General features: G+C 41.9%; 1 long non-coding RNA gene across 1 annotated transcript in view; it reads left to right on the forward strand.

Annotated features, from left to right (window-relative positions):
• Positions 1-5420, forward strand: part of LOC114565760 (uncharacterized) — a 161827-nt gene extending 156407 nt beyond the window's left edge. Inside the window, exon 5 of the long non-coding RNA XR_003693977.1 lies at positions 4151-5420. This is a non-coding gene — a long non-coding RNA (uncharacterized LOC114565760). The remainder of the gene's footprint in view (positions 1-4150) is intronic.
• Positions 5421-6000: the final 580 nt, after the last annotated feature.

Here is a 6000-nt window from a genome sequence, read left to right on the forward strand (position 1 = left end):
AGTGGTCGGGCCATTTGGAGGCTTCAGCAGCTGACCACAGCAACTGTTGGATTTGTCAGTGTGCATCAGGTTACCCACTAATGAGAAGTAATAAGGGTTATCCCAACTTTATAAGACTTTGATCTTTGTGCATGGTAGAGTGGGAGAAGGTACGCTAAGATTGGAACTGGAATTTGACCCCAATTTCATTTGTGTGTGTAGGGGAGGGTGGAGAAAAGAGACGGCACGGAGGTAATTAAAAGCTCTAACTTTAGAGTTTGGATGAACAATTTTAGAGTGTAACATATTGTAGGCTCAACCGAAATGGATATCTTGGATTAGTCACCCATGGGGAGGGACCCAGGACATTACTACCAGACTGGAAGGTTGTCCAAAATCACAGTGGTCAAGCACGGTTGCTTTCAAAACACAATATACCATTAAGGGCCACCACGGACACATTTTTATCTTTCCAAACTTGGATCTTGCTCTGGGAAAGATACATTAGTAGCCTACATTAAACTCAAAACAGATGACTGTTCTGGATTAAATCACTGAATCATGTTCAATTAACACAACCAAACATGTAGCCCTTTGAACAGCTGTGTTATTTGTTGACACACCGTTCTCTAAAAATTCAACCACCTTGGCTTCAGTGCAGAACGTTAAAACCCCTTGTTCTGTAAAACAAATTCTCCAGATTATTCAAAGCTCTGAGAATTAGAATGGAAAAATCCATGCGGAAAATTACCGTCCATTCAACTTCAGGCAATATTTTCCTCTAGAGGCAAATATGTTAATTGGGCTTCCTAAAGTAGCTCAATCCTCAGGTTATTTAATTTCCCAAAAAGCCTTAGCTGTGCTGAATTCAGAGGGAGTATGGGTGTAAAACTCTTCACACCAGCAAGATGGCCATCAAGGGAAAATAGCAGCAACGGGGAGAAATGGAAAAGAGAAGTATAGTGAAGTTTTTAAAGGAGATACATGTTTGCGGTGCGTTGAAAGCTTTTATGTAAAACATGGCAGAATATATTTACAAAACAAAAAAACAAAGTTATTTTAATCTTTCATGATGTGGTACAATAATTTCAAAAATACTGTATGTGAATGTAGCAGCAAGCCGCTAAATCACACAAAATGGTACTTAACGCAGTTGTGAATCAAACTGAACTGAGCTAGATCTGCCAAAGAATCCTCATCTTTATGACTGTCATGTCATCTAATTGCTTCTGTGTGTTTTTCCCAGAGACTGTGTGCAGCTCGGTCGCAGGCCCTTAGCGCTCCAGCAGCCTGGTCAAAAAGACATCCTGGCAGTGTCCCAGGGTGGATGCATCGCCCACGCACACTGACCTCGCCAGCTCCCAGAAGTCTTTGTGGTGAACCACTGACCGTGCTACTCTCTATTTTCCTCCAGCCCAGCAAATAATGTGTCAGAAAAAGATTATTGATAGCCCATAAAGGAAGAGCCAGAATGTTGTTGCCTCTCTGCTTCAGCTTTACAGAACAATACAAGTGCTAAACCATCAGTTTGAATGCTGCTCTGCCCCTGAAAGAGCACAGCATTTATTTTTTTCATTGTTCTGTTTGGCTGAAATGAGTTACAACTGGAACATGGACGGACAACAATGACTTCTATTTGTTTAAAATGCCGCTTCATTTTTCTTTACATTTGAAAACCTAGTTGTGAGGTTGGCAACCCTGTACAGGGTCTTTTCAAAGGAAAAATGAGATTCCACAGGAGGGACATTTTACATTTCGTCCCTGCTCTGTTGACTCATTCATCGTTTCGCTCAGTTTACCAGACGCTGTCGAAGCTGTTGCTCATCTGGACTAAATGTGGCCTTAGTGGGTGATTCTCAGACACATGAGGGAAGCTATATTTACAGAATTAACGACACACTCCGTCCGCGACACAACAGCTGCCTGCTACACTTAGCTGATTGAGACTGCAGACCCGCTCTCATTTGCAGAGCGCCGTGATTGAACAGTCGGGGCAGCTTTATGCGTGTCTTGCTCTCCTGAAGCTAGAAATCAACACTGACACTCCCGTGCAAAAGCAAACACTTGTCCAGGCAGATTGACTGTGTTGGGACTGCTTGTGAGAAGTCCGCCCTCTTTGTTTAGCGTTTCACTTTTAATGTTGATCGGCCATCCTAGCCACATGTTTGCTTTCTTGGAGACAGTGCATGGTTTGTTGCAGAGATAGAGCATGTATCGGATCAGCAGTGATGCTGTTAAATGAGAAAAGGAGCGAGTGATTCAAGTCAAGGGGTGTATATACAACGCTGTGTTTTTGCTGTAAAATCTGTTTATGTTCACTGCAGGCATAATTCACAGTGTGTGTTAAAGGGCTCCAGGCTATGCAGACACACAATAGGCAAACTATTTCTCCCTATTGTGAGAACAAGAACAACACAAATTTAAGTATGGCAAATAGAACATACTTACGCTATGTATACGGAAACAAAACGTGGAAATGCTTGTGTTTTCGGGTTGTGTCAAAATTTTATTTCACACTCTACATTATGTTTATTGCTATATTCTCAGCCAAATCCAGATGTCAGTAACTTATACAAAGCCAGACATAAGCAGGGTATCATAACGTATAATAGGAATAATGGCCCTTTGATTTTTGGATTTCCTATTGGAACACCTGTCACTTTTTGGCAAGGGCACACCCCAGCACCAGGTCTCCTTTGGTAGCGCTGGGGGAGGAGTGTATGTATGTGTGTGAGTACGAGTGTGTGAGAGAGAGTGGAAGATGAAACAGCCGCCAGTGATCACACAGACAGACGGGGTGAGTGACAGACAATACCTGCTGTAAAATTCCCTCACATCTCCCCTGATCTGTATTCATAGATCTCGGCTGCCACGCACTGCAAACTGTAGCCCACACCAACGGGCTCTTTTGGCGCACCGCCCCGCTCAGTTTCACTCTTGCAACTCACTACACAGACCCCTTTTTCTCTCCTTCCCAAAATATTTGCCGTCTTTTGTTCTTTGTCTAAATGATGCCTCTGATCACGAGGTGAAAGCTGAAAGAAGCTCTCTGACAAATATGGACTTTTTCCCATCTTTTCTAATAGCACCTAATTCTGCTCCTTCAAATGTAGGGCTTCCCTTTTGAGTTTGTTCCTAGACTCAAATACCTTAAAGATGAGTACTTTTGTTGGCGACTTTTTTTTTGTTCTTCTAGTAAAAGGACTGCTCTCCTTTCTCAGCGTGATGAACAAAAAAACCTTCATATTAAATGTTTATTTAGCTTTTCCACCTGCATGCTGCACACATTGTTCACACCAGTCACATCACTTTCTAGTAATTCCTGCAGACTTTTGTACACTGTTTATGCTCAGTGAAAGTCCTTCAAAGGGGTTAACGCATGGCCATTATCAGCGCTATCAGAGCCCTTGTTTTTGTGCCGTTACACCCCCCCCCCTCGATGACTGACTCCAGGCCTAAAACTTCCTGAAACCTAAGCTATGTTACAAGAGAAGCACGCACACTCCGAGGACACCACAACAGAGGGGCTTCTCAAACTGGATTAGGTTTGTTGTGGCAGATCTAGGTTTCAGGTTTGACTTGAGTAATGTGTCGTTTAATTTCTTCGGGAATTGTTTTGACAAAACAAGTTAGCGTAAAGTCGGAAATGTCGTCTAAAACCAAAAGGGTGTGTGTAGTGTGTATGTTTTTTCTTTCTCTTGCAGCTCATGTGAAGCATATGTCAGTCATCAGCAAAGTGTTGCAGTGGAAGTGACATCAGAACCCTGGAGGGCTTGCACTGCGAGAGAGGCGTTTTGATATGATTTCAGAGAACAGAGAGTTCGAGCGAAAAGAAAGGAGTTGCTTGTGTCTCTGTTGTTGGAGGAAAAAAAAAAAAGACTCTTTCTATACAAACAGTGGCGATGAACTGGAAGGTGCTCTGCCACGCTTTTACTGAATCTTTATCATTGTAGCTGTCAGCAGAGGTAAATGCCATGATTTGTGTTGCTAAATTACACATTTAGTGTGACAAGGGTAATTATTGTGACGTTAGCGCACACAGACGGAGAAATGTTTGTCAGCAGTGATTATAATTACAATCATTCTGTGATACTGAAACTGAATTGTGTTGTGTTTGATTGACCTGCATGTTGAAGCCAATTTACTGTGTTACTTTGCATTTTTCCAACAGCGGCGGCTGGAAGAAAAGTAACTTAAAACTTGAAAAGGTGCAGTCTTTTCTCTGACCAGAAGTGGACAATGCTGTCGGTTGGCCGGAGCCTGCATAGCTGATCTTTATCCTGGCTTGTCTCAGGCTGGAGGTGATGATGCCCACAGCGGCCAGAGATTGATGGGGGGCCAACACAAGCGGCGAGAATGAGCTCTGGCCTTTGAAGTCGTCCACATGGAGGGAAATTGATATATCAGTTTAAGCCCTGGACCCTATTAAAGGAGCCCCTGTCAGGTTAATGCGATAGCCTCCATGTTACCCCCAGACCCATTCAGGTCAGCCCTAATTCCTGCCCCCGCTCTCTGCAATCTCATTTTAGTTTCCCATCAGTAATGTTTTTCCATCAGAGGAGCTCCGCTAGGGAGTATATCACGCAGTCAAACACTGGGCCATCTCTCTCCCAGAGTCATTTAAACCCCCAGCCAGCACGTTAATCACCAGCCAGAGATTCCCATGGTTATTTGTACAGGTTGGACAGTCTTTAAAGTGGGGTCTGTAGAAGAATACACCTCCCTAGACAGCACTCTTGCGAGGCCTCATTCTCGAGACTCCCCTTCACTTGGCTCGTCCTCCTTCAAGTCTGGCCTTCCTGAGGTCTCAGCCCCCCGTCCCCCCTCCCGTGCCCCGTCCCCCAGTCCCCATTGAGGTGAGCCCTGTGATCATTCATTTTTAATTGCATGCAGAAATACATTTACATTAAAAATGTAGAGCAGTGTCTTTTTAATTCAGACACGGTGTATTTATTATTAAACCGTAGTCTTGGAGGTCAGCTCACAAGGAATCATCTGCCCATCAGATTCAGGACGTAGACACCTTGGTTGGCCCGATCACCCCCATATTTTAAACATGTCTCTTATTCACTTTGATTGTCTTCCTTTGTCATACGTCATCAGGCTAGTCCAAACTACAGCATCAAAAAGAAATGTCATATCACCAGAATAAAACATGAATAGCAAAAATCTGTGTTTTAAAGGGACAGTTGACAGTGGTCAAAAGCTGCAGGAAATTAGAAAGTCAATTGATGATATGTAATGTGTTCTTAATCTATAGTTTACATTAAGAAGTGAACTTTGGCTCTCCTACAGTCCTGTAACCATCCACTGTGGTTTCGTCGTCTTAGACTAAAGATAGTGAACCCTCCTAAATTTGCTACATCACCTGGGGCTATATAAGTTACAAGGACCTTAGCTGCTTTGCATGTTTTAACACGAGTCATGTATCCTTTACATTACAGCTGAACATTTTTCCATTATTATGAAATTATTATTATAAATTATAAAAGTGTTGTAAATTGCTCAATGTGTTTTTCCTACCTTTCTAGCAGCCGCTGGTCATTATTCATTTCGGATTGATATGAAAATCAGCTTTCAGAAACATGTTTAAGCTAATACATATAATGCTGCAAAATCTCTTATTTTTATTAAACATACCTTTTCATTTCAACTTTAATGCGGTTTAAATAAAGGACTTATTTAAAAAGTCTACTGTTCACTTATGGTGTGATACAGTGCATCTGGAAATATGCATTTTTGTGTTTTGTCATCATAAAATGTAACTTAACAGAAACACAGTAAGATAAGATAAGATACCCTTTTACTAGTCGCACAGCGGGGGCATTTGCAGTGTAACAGCAACAAATGGGGATAGTGTATTAGTAATAACAAGACACATCAGTAAAAAAATCAACATGTAATAAGTTGACATAATATAAACAAATGTCGATGTCTTAAAATGGATAATGTGAGACCCCTATCTTTATACTGTTTTCTAGCTCTAAATGTAAAATACATATTTAGAAAACTACAAAAGCA

Source organism: Perca flavescens, chromosome 1, assembly GCF_004354835.1.
Source record: "Perca flavescens isolate YP-PL-M2 chromosome 1, PFLA_1.0, whole genome shotgun sequence".
Taxonomy (NCBI): Eukaryota; Metazoa; Chordata; class Actinopteri; order Perciformes; family Percidae; genus Perca; species Perca flavescens.